Below are 15,379 nucleotides of genomic sequence, written 5' to 3'. Positions count from 1 at the left end.
CACAGAGGGACCAGAGGAGGGGCTGGGAGTGGAGAGTTTTTGCAAGGACAGACATCCAGCCTCCCCACAGCCCCCCCACCCCCATAAGTGGCCTGCTGGTTGGCACTCTCATCACTGCACTGAGTCCAGTCAGTGGGCAGGTCATCTCATTAGGCAGCTGGGAGGCCAGGACAGGACTTGTGTAACCAGTCCTGCACCCCATCCTTGGCCCCTGGGGGGACTCCTATCTTCTGGGCCTTGTGGCCTCCAGGAGCTGAGCTGTCACTTCTGGGGACACTGTCACCTCCTAGCAGGAGGAAGCCCTCAGCCCTGCTGCCTGCTCTCAGTTAAGTTAGAACATGATTCCTTTCCCTCCATGTGACCACAGTTGACCCCAGGCACCATGGGATGGTCGGGACTGCCACATGTAGATAGGGTGACCATGGGTCTAGACTTGTGGGAGGGGGACATTAGAAACTTAGAGTGTAACAACCCACCAAGAACGTCTAGGGGCCTTCTCTATAACGAACAGAGATAATCACACACAGTCAGAGCATAGGTTGACTTGTTAAAAATCTACCAAGGCCAGGAGTCAGGTGGAAGCACAGCGGGTTAAGTACAGGTGGCACAAAGCACAAGGATGGTGTAAGGATCTCAGTTCAAGCCACTGGCTCCCCACCTGCAGAGGAGTTGCTTCACAAGTGGTGAATCAGCTCTGTAGGTGTCTATCTTTCTTTCCTCCTGTCTTCTGCTCTCTCCATTTCTCTTTGTCCTATCCAACAATGACAACAATAATAACTACAAGCATATAACAACAAGGGCAACAAAAGGGAATAAATATTTTTTAAAAAAATCTATCATGGCCTCAAATCTTTGTCACAGAAGGACAGCATGCTCATGTTTTGAGGAAAATTCCCATTTCAGATAAAAGAGCTCTCTTAACCAGTGGACTGGTGTGTGTGTGTGTGTGTGTGTGTGTGTGTGTGTGTGTGTGTGTGTGTGTGTGTATGTAATGCAGGTATGGGCAACACATGAAAGGGGGGGATGAGAAAAGGAGAAGAGACTGTAGGTGCCATCCTCTCCCCTGAAAGAACTTCCATGGACATAATAATTAAATTTCTAAAAGTTCTCATACTTTTTTCATATATTTAAGAAATACTCACACTGCCTGTAGAGTTAATGGTTGTTGCCCAGTGGAGTTGAAAGTAATATCCTGGGGGCCAGGAGGTAGCGCACACATACTACAAAGCACAAGGACCCACACATGAATCCCAGTTTGAGCTCCTGGTTCCCCACTTGCAGGGAGGTCACCTCACAAACTATGAAGCAGGTCTGCAGGTGTCTATGTATCTCCCTCTCTATCTTCCCCTCCCCTCCCCTCTCAATTTCTCTATGTCCTATAAAAAAAAAAAGAAAGAAAAAATGGCCTCAGGAGCCGTGGGTTTGTAGTGTAGGCACTTAGCCCTAACAATCCTAGAGGCAAAAAAACAATAAGAAAGTAATATTCCTATTTCTTAGTGCAGCAGCCTGTCCCAATCCATCTGCATACATACTGTTCTTGTCAACGTGACAAGGGGTAACTCAGGGACTTCAGACTATGGCAAGATATTAATGTTTTAATGGGAGTAAGAATAAGAGTTTCTTTTCTTTTTCTTTTTTTGTTTTATTTTTCCCTTTTGTTTCCCTTGTTGCTTACTGTTGTTATTATTGTTCTTATTGCTGTTGTTGTTGGATAGGACAGAGAAAAATCAAGAGAGGAGGAGAAAATAGAGAAGGGGAGAGAAAGATAGAGACCTGTAGACCTGCTTCACTGCTTGTGAGGCGAACCCCCTGCAGATTGGGAGCTGGGGGCTTGAACCAGGATACTGATGTTGGTCCATGCACTTTGTGCTATGTGCTTAACCCGCTGTGCCACCACCCAGCTCCCATTAATTAATTTCTATAGCAAAAAACAGTTGTTGGCTAACAGGATCCTTCCCTTGTTTCAGTAAACACACACACAAACACATACATACACATACATACACACACACATACACACACACACACACACACAATGTATAAGCTGGGAGATGAATGGTTCTTATTTTTTTGTTAAAGGATGACAGAATACAAATACCCAGACATTCAATAAATATGCTTTATCTTTCTATGAATTAGATTGACTGTGAAACATCTACTAGGGAATGCACAGGGTACCCTGTGTACCCACTTAAACTATCAGTTCTAAACATGATACAAAAGTAGCATATAAAATACAAAGATGACAAATACTAGAGACCATTAAGGTCTTTGATTCATTTGGAAGCTGAATTTAGGAAACTAAGATGGGTTCACTGCACAATTTTCTCCATCCTAAAATCATCTTCAGTTTAAATAAGCTCATATTGTCAGAAATTAACCTCCTAGCAAAAACTGTCTTGCCTCACTCAGCAGAAAAGAAAAAAAAAAAGAAAGAAAAAAAAGTCCTGGAGTCTCTTTCATGTGTGATTTCAGCAGTCTGGGATGACTCTTTTGTTTTGAGTAAGAGAGAGAGAAAGGGGTGGGGGGAGAGAAAGACAGTGAGAATAAATAGCAATGGATGGGGGAGAGACATCACAACCAGTAGAGTTTTCCCTGCTGCCGTTGTATTTCTGGTGGTGTGCCAGGGGCTTAAACCTGCGACAAGTGCACTGCAAGGTAGATACCCTACCTCGTGAGCTCTCTCTCCTGCCCCCTCCCTTTAAACAGTGTTTTGTTTCCTCTGATATTCTTGTGCCTGCAAGCCGGCAATATTATGATTTCAGAGTGAGTTGAAAATCTAATCCCAAGCAGTGATGCTGAATGGCTGGATGCCAATCAGAGCAAGGTCTCTGTGGTCAGACCTCAGGATCCTTGACCTGGTCCAACTCAAAGGAAGACATGTGGGTGGGGGGACAACTTCTGTCACCTCCTCCACCCCAGCCCTACCCACCCCACCCTCTCCCCTACTCTGTTCTGTGCTCTGGACGACACCAATAGCTCCCTATTCCTTTGGCTTCTGTTTGGATGCCATTGGGGAGAGGGGAAAAGACTATGGTTTGGGACAGCTCTCAGTTCCCTCACTACAAGATTATTGAGGCTGAAGGGCACATGCCCCATGAGGTAGCCCTCTTCACCTGGCTGGACTAGACTAGACTTTCACCCACAAAGAAGCTGGCCTTGCCTTCTGCCACTTGCACAACACAGATGGGAAAAAGAGAGACAGGGAGTATGGATCAACCGGCCAAGCCCATCTTCAGCAAAGAAGCAATTACAGAAACCAGACCTTCCATTTTCTGCACCCCATAATGACATTGTGCCTATAGTCTCAGAGGTATAAAGAATAGGAAAGCTGGGGGCTGGGCGACATCGCAGCAGGTTAAGGGAACATGGCAGAAAACACAAGGACCGGTTCTAGAATCCAGGTTCGAGCTCCCGGCACCCCACCTGCAAGGGGGGTCGCTTCACAAGCGGTGAAACAGGTTTGCAGGTGTCTATCTTTCTCTCCCCCTGTCTGTCTTCTCTTCCTCTCTCCAACAAACAACAACAGCAATAACAACAACAATGATAAACAACAAGGGCAACAAAAATAGCCTCCAGGAGCAGTGGATTCATAGTGCAGGCAATAAGCCTCAGTGATAACCCTGGAGGCAAATAATAAATAATAAATAAAAATAAAGAATAGAGAAGCTATCAGGGGATGGGATATGGAGTTCTGGTAGTGGGAATTGTGTGTGGTCTTGTCAATATTTCCATTTTATAACATTTTTTTTAAAGAACTTCTGGCAAGTGGCAGAATTTTCTGGACATCTCCATTGAGAGTGGATTCACTTCTTATATCAGGTTTTTAACATCTGACACAGGAACTAAAGATTACAGGGCCAAATAAGTTTGGGTCACCTTAACTTGGAGCTGACTTTTCATTGTACATATTTCAAGTGGGTGATGCAGAGAGAAAAAGAAGAGGAGGAAGAGATAAAGGATTCAGATTTTCCAAACTTGTTTGTCTGGGAAACAGGTTGTTTTTTTTCCCTTAGAGACCAATATTCTGAAAAATACATATTTAAATACATATTTAAATATTCTTAAAGAAACACTGACTAGCTGGTTTCCCCCAGTCCTCTTACATCTAGAATTAAAATAGATGAATTAGCATTATAAGTGGAACAGTGTAGTCATAGCTATATAATCATAGCTACTTTCTCAGAAAGATGTGTAGATATCTACCTATTTCCATACTACCAGTTGTATGTAGCTAGAAGAGAGATTGGGTTTCACCCTTGCTAGGTTTATATCACAAAACAGATTTACAGTGAAATCTGTGTACAGTCTATGTAAGTAACTGCAAGCAATACAAAGAACAATAGCAAAATCGGGCAGGACCCCTGGGATTTCAAGTCATTGGTGATAAATGGCTTCAGCAATATATAAACTTTCTCATCCTGTTCTTTTGGAGAGCCCATATGACAAATAGGTAAAACAGATGGTACATGAATGCTTTAATGTAATAGTAGAAAGCTCCAGGAAGGCCAGGTATATCTCACTGACAAATATGGGGATGGATTATAGTCTCCTTAACTTTCCACCACAGCCAGAACAATTTCTTTGAAGCATTTGACAATTCTGGTGATAAAGGTAGCCATTTTGAAGCTACCTAGTTAACCTCAAGCAGAAGTTATCATCTTTCCCTCATTCTTGTTGGACTCACCTCTGACTGACTCACACAAGGAAACAATTATCGTTTACCCCTGGGACAAATGTCTTTGTTGCTTCTGTACTTGACAAGAGTCCCTCTTTATACAAATTAGACCTAATCTTCCTTGAAAATCTTAGGGGTTCTTCTCATTTTTCCCTTGAGAACAACATAAGAAAAATTTCCCAAAGTTAGTATGGAATCTCTGTTCAGATTCCAATGACAGTGCTATGATCAGGAGAGGAAAGGTGTTGGTGCTATGCGTCCCCTGGACCATGGAAAATGCAAGAAGCCATTGTTCAATTTAATACAAAATATGTACATTATAAGGACATTTCCTTTTTAAGGACTCTCGAAATCACTGTACAAATCTTAGTCTGATGAACTCAAAGCCAACAGCCACACAGAGAGAGGGATATGGAGCATCCCTAACACTACTCTGCATGTGGTTATCCTTGTGGTATGTCAAATTTTCTTTTAGTCATTGTGAAAAATACAATTACAATAATCCCAAGCCCTCAGATAACCAATAATGCATGGTAACCACATACAGAGTGTCCCAAAACTATCTGTAGCAAATAAAGCTCTTTCTCTTTTAGTTTGATAAAAATCTACTGATAGATATATGAAAAAGACATTTTAGTTTATTCTGGATCAAAATCATATCTGAAAAGTGAATTATGCCTTCATATAGTACACTTAACTGATTCAAAGGGCATGGAATATCCATGCATGTACACACACTAAATACGGGCAATTACAGAACATAAGTTCTTGGTGCGTTTGTGTGGAAAGTCTGAGGAAAATATGGTTTTGGTACAGGGCACTTTTTTTTTTACTGTTCACAAACTATAGTTTCCTGACACACAAATCTCAGGGTAGGGTTTATGCCTGCACAGCTTGGAGTTCATTTACCATCATGGTTTCAAGAAGGTAGTTTGTTTTGTGGTACTAGTCCTATGTGAACTAATAACAGACACTGATTTCAGGGCTATCCCTAGCAAACTTCTAAGAATAGAGCTGGCACAGGTCTATCAGCAGCACATGAGAAGACTAATTTCCATGCCCTCGCAACACTGGGAGTGGCAGTCACATAAAAAAAATATTGAGGCATTTTTTTGTTTTGTTTTTATTTCCCATTTAATCCTAGGTGTTTGTGGGAATGACTATTGACACAGCCTTTCAGAAAATCAATTTGGCAAGCAGGAGCTTCATGTGAGGATTCAATGAACCACTATATATTCACCTCCCCACTGTGTCTCCATCCTCATTTTAAAAAGAGCTGATAATTCCCTCCAGAAAGAGAGAACATTCTCTTATTTGGTAAGTGTGAGGATTCAATGAATCACTATATGGATGAGGCCCAGGAATGACTGGCATATGGCAGCCAAGCAAAACACTAGAAATGGATGGCCCCTATGAGCCGGCAGTCCCTCTCCTGGGGCTCTATCCAAAGAACATAAAAAAACCTACCCAAAGAGATCCATGCACACCTATGTTCATAGCAGCACTATTTGTAGTAGCCCAACCTTGGGAGCAACCCAGATGTCAAATGACAGTGAGTGGCTAAGAAGACTGTGGTATATATACACAAGGGAATACTACTCAGATATAACAAAGATGAAACCATCTCCTTTTCCATATCTTAAATGGAACTTGAAGGAATCCTGTGAAATGAGATAAGCCAGAAGGTTAAGGATGAATACAAAATGGTCTAACTTACAGGTGGGACTTAAGAATCAAGGAAAGAAAAAGAAAATGCAGAGTAAAGCTTGACTGGGTAGCGTATTTTAGCAAAGCTAAGAACTCTAGACTGGGGAGGATGAGCAGGGAGATCACCAGATATCCAGTGCACAGTGGTGAAAGAGAACTTGGGTTGGTTGTGGGAATGGTATGCAGACACTTTTTTTTCTTTCCATTTTATTTGATAGAACAGAGAGAAATTGAAAGGAAAGGGAGATAAAGAGGAAAAGAGAAGGAGAAACACCTGCTGACCTGCTTCCAGCTTTTGAAGTGTTCCCCCTGCAAGTACAGGGGCCTGAACTCAGGTCCTCACACAAACAAAAAAAAAATCTCTAAAGCACAGTCACAGACTGCAAAGGGCAGACAGTTCCAATCATAATCATGCCTAATGATGAACACAAAATCGAGTAGCTTCAAGCTACCCAAACCCTAGAGTTAAACAGCAGTTTCATATGACTCAACACTTGTGACTCATGTTGCTGTTCTTACAGCTTCTAGATTTCATGAGGGCATAAGCACCTTAGGAACTAACTTAGAATAATGCCATCATCCAACCAATGCTCTCTGTTTGCTCAAGATTTTATTCGTTTGTTTTAAGAGGGGAGAGAGGGAGGGAGATTGGGTGAGGGGAGAGGGAGAGAGGGAGGGAGAACAAGACAGGGAGAGAGAGAGAGAGAGAGAGAGAGAGAGAGAGAGTGAGAGAGAGAGAGAGAGAAGAATGGATAGGGGCATTGCTTAGCTATTGCATACAGTGATATAGCAGTGCCAGGGATTAAACCTAGGGCTGCTGGGACCTCAGGCATACAAGTCCTGTATTCAAACACTGAGATATCTCCTGCATTCAAGCAAAGTCCATGAGTATGACCAATGTGACTCTGGGGAGAGAGAGAGAAAGAGAAAGAGCAGAGAAAGAAATAAAGGAGAAGGAGGAGGAGAAAGAAAAGGAGGAAGGAAAAAAGGTAGCTGGTTGAAGAAGAATCCTTCCTCCACACAAGAAGACTTGGTGTCCTGGGTATCAGAAAAAAGTGGGTTAAAACATGCAGAAGAATGAAACTGAATATTTCACCAAACACAAAAGTAAAGTCCAAGTGAATCAAGGACTTGCATGTTAGACCAGAAATTATCAGATACTTAGAGGAAAATATTGACAGAACTCTTTTCCACATAAATTTCAAAGACATCTTCAATGAAATGAATCCAATTACAAAGAAAACTAAGGCAAGTATAAACCAATGGGACTACATCAAATTAAAAAGCTTCTGCACAGCAAAAGAAACCAATACCCAAACAAAGAGACCCCTCACAGAATGGGAGAGGATCTTCACATGCCCAACATCAGACAAGAGTTTAATAACCAAAATAAATAAAGAGCTTGCCAAACTCAACCACAAGAAAACAAATGACACCATCCAAAAATGAGGAGAGGACATGGACAGAATATTCACCACAGAAGAGAATCAAAAGGCTGAGAAACACACGAAAAAAGGCTCCAAGTCTTTCATTGTCAGAGAAATGCAAATAAGACAAAAATGAGATACCATTACATGCCTGTGATAATGTCATACAGCAGGAAAGGTAGCAGCAACAAATGCTGGAGAGGTTGTGGGGTCAAAGGAACCCTCCAGCACTGCTGGTGGGAATGCCAATTGTTCCAACCCCTGTGGAGAGCAGTCTGGAAAATCTCAGAAGGCTAGAAATGGACCTACCCTATGATCCTGTAATTTCTCTCCTGGGGATATATCCTAAGGAACCCAACACAACTATTCAAAAAGTACTGTGTATACCTATGTTCATAGCAGCACAATTTGTAATAGCCAAAACCTGTAAGCAACCCAGATGTCCAACAACAGAGGAGTGGCTGAGCAAGTTGTGGTCTATATAAACAATGGAATACTACTCAGCTATTAAAAATAGTGATTTCACAGTTTTTAGCCAACCTTGGATGGAGCTTGAAGCAATCATGTTAAGTGAAATAAGTCAGAAAGAGAAGGATGAATATGGAATGATCTCACTCTCTGGCAGAAGTTGAAAAACAATATCATAAGAGAAAACACAGGTAGAGCCAGAACTGGAGTTGGTGTATTTCATCAAAGTAAAAGACTCCGGAGAGGGTGGTGAAGACAGTACAGGTCCTGAAAAGGATGACAGAAGATCTAGTAGGGATTATATTCTTGTGTGAAAAACTGAGAAATGTTATGCATGTACAAACTATTGTATTCACTGTCAAATATAAAACATTAATTCCACAATAAAGGGGTAAAAAAGAAAACCCACCACTTAACATGAAAAGAAAAAACCTCCTTTGGAGGACTCCCTGCTAATCTTGATAATGAAATCTTGAAAATGATAATCAAGCCCCGGGTCCCCACTCACAAGGAGAAAGCTTCATGAGTGGTGAAGCAGGGCTGCCAAGCGTCTCTCTGTCTCTTTTCTTCTCTATCTCCTCCTCTCCTCCCATTTCTCTATTCAATAATAAAATATTATCTTTTTAAAGATTTTCAAAAATTAGAAAAACAGCTGGTATCTTGCCACCAGGACACAAAGGTGTGTGGCTTGTCCCCTGCTCTCCCAGCTACAGGCAGAGTGGGCACCACCAGGTCATGTCACTGTGTTTCCTGGAGCACTGCAACACCCAGGCTCAATCTGGGGGGGTCCCCCTGTTTCCACCCAGCCTGGCCAGGTCTTGTCAAGGTCATGTCCTAAGGAGAGCTGCTCAAATGTGGGGGAAGACAGGGGGCACTCAGGGGAGTCTCTACAACCCAACACTGGGCCTGAGTGAAGGCACTTTGGGACTAGGAGATGGAGGGATAGGCCAGGAGTCCAGGAAATACCAACAGGGACCCTTTCCCAGTGTCAGTTGGAGGGGTGGGGGTGGGGTGGCCAGTCATCAGAACCCAGAGGCTGGGAGGGAGGCCCAGGATTGGAGGAGGCCAGCTGGGGATCCAGGCATGATGTCACATGGGGTCTAGGCAACCAACCCAGACACAGCTCAGCCAGACCTAAGAGTCAGGGCAAGATGCAGTGCTGTTTGCCTAGATGTAGGAATAGGGGCCACCGGGGGCGCCCTGCAGAGTGCAGGTGTGCAGGACCTCGGAACTGGCTCAGTCGCCAGTGGATAAGAGTGATGGACATGCTCCCTGGAAGAAAGAGAAGGGTAACCATGCCCCCCACCCACCCAAAGGTTGTGCTTTCAAAGCCACACTGAGGCCACTGTGTGTGTGTGTGTGTGTGTGTGTGTGTGTGTGTGTGTCTGTGTGTGTGTGTGTGTGTGTGTGTCCCCATCCCCTGAGAGAGGACTTGACTGAGAGGAGGGGTCTGGCCTCACCCCAAGTCTAGGGGTAACTAGAAACAAGGAGTGTGAGGGGACCTTTGTCGCCCGATGGGGGGCAAGTGGCTACTCGAAGTGTCTGTCATTCCAGTGCCTGTTATTCATGAGTAGCGTACACACAGAGGCTCAGGCTGGGCTCCCTCTGTCTCTGTCTCTGCAGATGACCACAGGGAACACACAGGACTCAGAGGAGGACATGCCAGGCAGCCTGAGCCATTGTGAGAACACAGGGCAGGTGCCTCCCACCAGCAAAGAAGCTGAGCACTCCCTGGAGACATATGTGGCCCTACAAGGTCCCCAGGAAAATATGGGGGGGCCTGAGGCTCAGGGAAGGCGGCAGCCTCCTCCCAAGCCCCCACGTAGGAACAAGGGCAGAGTTATCTGGTACTCAGGATCCTGTCCTTACAGTGACTGGCCCCCTCACCTAGAGGACCAACCTCAGGGGGGGGCAGGTCCCCAGGAGCCTGAAGGGGAACTGCAACCTGTGCAGCAGGTGAGCACCTGTCACTTCCTGAACCCACAGTCCCTCTGCCCCTGAGCCCAGGGGCACCTGAACGCCAGACAAGCCATGTGGCCTGTCTCCTGCTGTCCTGGCTCTGGGTGGTGCTGGGTTGAATACAGGTCACTTCATGATTCTGGGTATCATGGGGCTTGTGACCACATCTAAGCTTCATCAGGAGAGAGTTGATTCAAGGACAGAGATGGAAAGAGATAGAGAGATGGGAGAGAGAAGAGAGAAGAGAGGGGAGGAAAGGAACCATAGCCAAGGAGCTTCCTCCTCTGGGAAAGTCGCAGCTCCACAGCCCCCCTGGCACTCCCCCTCCCCGCCCCACACACACACAGCAAAGCAACACACTAGACAGGAGAGCTATTTTGTTGACCTCAAAGCTTTTCAAAACTGACCTCTAGCAGTGAATCCCCAGTCCTATGGCACTGTGCCCACGGAAACCTCTGTCCACACCCTCATTTCTTGGGGGCTGGTTAGGTCACAATGCCTGGGGGTGGACAGGGAGGAGAAGGCTGAGGGCTCTGTGGTCACCCACAAGGCTGGATACACTGTGGGCTGAGTTGGGGTGCTAAGTCCCTTGTGGGAGAAATCTACTATCAGTGCTTCTCCTTGAGGATGGCCACAGGGAAAGAGACACATAGAGGATGAGGGGTGGGGGGCCCTGGGTGAGAATCTTTCATAGCATGTGCTGCCTGTCCTCCTCATAGTCAGCTAAGTCAGGGGACATGTCAACACTAGGGCTAACAAGGGGCACTGACTGTGTCCCTGTCTCTGCAGATGATCACGGAGGACACACAGGACACAAGGGAGGACATGCCAGGTGTCCTGAGTCCTCCTAATACCGAAGATCAGATGCCCTCCACCAGCAAGGAGGCTGAGTCCCCAATGGAGGCAAGTGTGGCCCTGTCTGGTCACTGGGATGATATGGGGGCCCTGAGGCCCAGGGAAAGTAGCAGCCCCCTCCCAAACCTCCTTGCAGGAACAAAGGCTGAGCTGTCTGGTACTCAGGGTCCTGCACTTACAGTGACCTGCCCTCTCCCCAGGAGAAAAGGCCTTGGGGGGTGGGACAGGACCCCAGGGGCCTGAAGGGGAACTGTGACCTGTGCAAAGCAGAGTGGCTTGTCCCCTGCTCTGCAGGCTGTGGCTGGTTCTGGGTTGAACATAGGTCACTTCATGGTTCTGGACCTCATGGTGCCTGTGACCACATAAAAGTTTCTCTTGAGAGAGTTGATATAAGGAAAGAGATGGAAAGAGAGTCACATACACAGAGAGAATGAGAGTGAAATAGAAGGTATTTTCCAGGTGTCGGTCTGACCACAGGTCACTTCAGGATTCTGGGGCCATTGGGTGGGTCATGCTATGTACACTCCATCTCTCAAGAGTGTATCTAGGGGGCAGGGTGTGGGGGAGAAGAGGGAAAGGCTCAACAGCCCTGGAGCTTCCTCCCCAGGAAGTTCCAGCTCTACCCTGCTCTCACACACACAGGGCAAGGCAGTGCACTGGCCAAGAGAGCTATATTGTTGACAGGGGGCCTGGCAGTAGTGCAGCGGGTAAAGCGCATGTGGCGCAAAGTGCAAGGACCCGAGGAAGGATCCCGGTTCGAGCCCCCACCTCCCCACCTGCAGGGGAGTCAGGCGGTGAAGCAGGTCTGCAGGTGTCTGTCCCCCTCTCTGTCTTCAACTCCTCTCTCCACTTCTCTCTGTCCTACCGAATAACAACATCAGTGACAATGATAATAGTAACTACAACAATGGTAAAACAACCAGGGTAACAAAAGGGATAAAATGGCCCCCAGGAGCAGTGGATTCATGGTGTAGGTACCGAGCCCCTGCCATAACCCTGGAGGCAAAAAAAAAAAAAAAAAAAAGGCCTCTGGAGTGGGTGGAGGGGAGAGTCCAGGTCCTGGAAAAGGATGACAGAAGATCTAGTGGGGGTTGTGTTCTTATGTGAAAAACTGAGAAAAGTTATGCACGTACAAACTATTGTATTCACTGTCAAACATAAAACATTAATTCCACAATAAAGGGGTAAAAAAAAAAAAACCTCCATTTAACACGGAAAAAAAAACCTCCTCTGAAAGACTCCCTGCTAATCTTGGAATCTTGAAAATGAAAACCAAGTCCCTGGTCCCCACTCAGAAGGAGAAAGTTTATGAGTGGTGAAGCAGGGCTGCCATGCATCTCTCTGTCTCTTTTCTTCTCTATATCTTCCTCTCCTCTCTCTATTCAGTAATGAAATATTATTTTTTAAAAAGATTTTCAAAAATTAAAGAAACAGGAAACAGCTGGTATCTTGCCACCAGGACACAAAGTGTGTGGCTTGTCCACTGCTCTCCCAGCTATGGGCAGTGTGGGCCCCACCAGGTCATGTCACTGTGTTTCCTGGAGCACTGCAACACCCAGGCTCAATCTGGGGGGGGTCCCCCTGTTTCCACCCAGCCTGGCCAGGTCTTGTCAAGGTCATGTCCTAAGGAGAGCTGCTCAAATGTGGGGGAGGACAAGGGGGAAATCAGGGGAGTCTCTACAACCCAACACTGGGCCTGAGTGAAGGCACTTTGGGACTAGGAGATGGAGGGATGGGCCAGGAGTCCAGGAAATGCAAACAGGGACCCTTGCCCAGTGTCAGTTGGGGGGTGGGGGTGGCATGGCCAGTCATCAGAATCCAGAGGCTGGGAGGGAGGCCCAGGATTGGAGGAGGCCAGCTGGGGATCCAGGCATGATGTCACATGGGGTCTAGGCAACCAACCCAGACACAGCTCAGCCAGACCAAAGAGTCAGGGCAAGATGCAGTGCTGTGTGCCTAGATGTAGGAATAGGGACCACCGGGGGCGCCCTGCAGAGTGCAGGTGTGCAGGACCTCGGAACTGGCTCCGTCGCCAGTGGATAAGAGTGATGGACATGCTCCCTGGAAGAAAGAGAAGGGTAACCATGCCCCCCACCCACCCAAAGGTTGTGCTTTCAAAGCCACACTGAGGCCACTGTGTGTGTGTGTGTGTGTGTGTGTGTGTGTGTGTGTGTGTGACTGTGTGACTGTGTTTGTGTGTGTGTGTGTGTGTGTGTGTCCCCATCCCCTGAGAGAGGACTTGACTGAGAGGAGGGGTCGTGCCTCACCCCAAGTCTAGGGGTGACTAGAAACAAGGAGTGTGAAGGGACCTTTGTAGCCCGATGGGGGGCAAGTGGCTACTCAAAGTGTCTGTCATTCCAGTGCCTGTTATTCATGAGTAGCGTACACACAGAGGTTCAGGCTGGGCTCCCTCTGTCTCTGTCTCTGCAGATGACCACAGGGAACACACAGGACTCAGAGGAGGACATGCCAGGCTGCCTGAGCCCTTGTGAGACCACAGGGCAGGTGCCTCCCACCAGCAAAGAAGCTGAGCCCTCCCTGGAGACATATGTGGCCCTACAAGGTCCCCAGGAAAATATCAGGGGTCCCGAGGCTCAGGGAAGGCGGCAGCCTCCTCCCAAGCCCCCACGTAGGAACAAGGGCAGAGTTATCTGGTACTCAGGATCCTGTCCTTACAGTGACTGGCCCCCTCACCTAGAGGACCAACCTCAGGGGGGGGCAGGTCCCCAGGAGCCTGAAGGGGAACTGCAATCTGTGCAGCAGGTGAGCACTTGTCACTTCCTGAACCCACAGTCCCTCTGCCCCTGAGCCCAGGGGCACCTGAACGCCAGACAAGCCATGTGGCCTGTCTCCTGCTGTCCTGGCTCTGGGTGGTGCTGGGTTGAATACAGGTCACTTCATGATTCTGGGTATCATGGGGCTTGTGACCACATCTAAGCTTCATCAGGAGAGAGTTGATTCAAGGACAGAGATGGAAAGAGATAGAGAGATGGGAGAGAGAAGAGAGAAGAGAGGGGAGGAAAGGAACCTTAGCCAAGGAGCTTCCTCCTCTGGGAAAGTCGCAGCTCCACAGCCCCCCTGGCACTCCCCCTCCCCGCCCCACACACACACAGCAAAGCAACACACTAGACAGGAGAGCTATTTTGTTGACCTCAAAGCTTTTCAAAACTGACCTCTAGCAGTGAATCCCCAGTCCTATGGCACTGTGCCCACGGAAACCTCTGTCCACACCCTCATTTCTTGGGGGCTGGTTAGGTCACAATGCCTGGGGGTGGACAGGGAGGAGAAGGCTGAGGGCTCTGTGGTCACCCACAAGGCTGGATACACTGTGGGCTGAGTTGGGGTGCTAAGTCCCTTGTGGGAAAAATCTACTAGCAGTGCTTCTCCTTGAGGATGGCCACAGGGAAAGAGACACATAGAGGATGAGGGGTGGGGGGCCCTGGGTGAGAATCTTTCAGAGCATGTGCTGCCTGTCCTCCTCATAGTCAGCTAAGACAGGGGACATGTCAACACTAGGGCTAACAAGGGGCACTGACTGTGTCCCTGTCTCTGCAGATGATCACAGAGGATACACAGGACACAAGGGAGGACATGCCAGGTGTCCTGAGTCCTCCTAATACCGAAGATCAGATGCCCTCCACCAGCAAGGAGGCTGAGTCCCCAATGGAGGCAAGTGTGGCCCTGTCTGGTCACTGGGATGATATGGGGGCCCTGAGGCCCAGGGAAAGTAGCAGGCCCCTCCCAAACCTCCTTGCAGGAACAAAGGCTGAGCTGTCTGGTACTCAGGGTCCTGCACTTACAGTGACTGGCCCTCTCCCCAGGAGAAAAGGCCTTGGGGGGTGGGACAGGACCCCAGGGGCCTGAAGGGGAACTGTGACCTGTGCAAAGCAGAGTGGCTTGTCCCCTGCTCTGCAGGCTGTGGATGGTTCTGTGTTGAACACAGGTCACTTCATGGTTCTGGACCTCATGGTGCCTGTGACCACATAAAAGTTTCTCTTGAGAGAGTTGATATAAGGAAAGAGAGTCACATACACAGAGAGAATGAGAGTGAAATAGAAGGTATTTTCCAGGTGTCGGTCTGACCACAGGTCACTTCAGGATTCTGGGGCCATTGGGTGGGTCATGCTATGTACACTCCATCTCTCAAGAGTGTATCTAGGGGGCAGGGTGTGGGGGAGAAGAGGGAAAGGCTCAACAGCCCTGGAGCTTCCTCCCCAGGAAGTTCCAGCTCTACCCTGCTCTCACACACACAGGGCAAGGCAGTGCACTGGCCAAGAGAGCTATA

At 47.4% G+C, this 15,379-nt stretch overlaps 1 protein-coding gene across 6 annotated transcripts in view; it reads right to left on the bottom strand.

Moving 5' to 3' along the window:
• Nucleotides 1-15,379, bottom strand: part of APBA1 (amyloid beta precursor protein binding family A member 1) — a 467,998-nt gene that overhangs the window by 77,773 nt on the left and 374,846 nt on the right. The window lies entirely within an intron of this gene.

Source organism: Erinaceus europaeus, chromosome 10 (genome assembly GCF_950295315.1).
Source record: "Erinaceus europaeus chromosome 10, mEriEur2.1, whole genome shotgun sequence".
Taxonomy (NCBI): domain Eukaryota; kingdom Metazoa; phylum Chordata; class Mammalia; order Eulipotyphla; family Erinaceidae; genus Erinaceus; species Erinaceus europaeus.
Note: the sequence above shows the minus strand (reverse complement) of the source record. Positions and strands in the feature narration are given on the sequence as shown.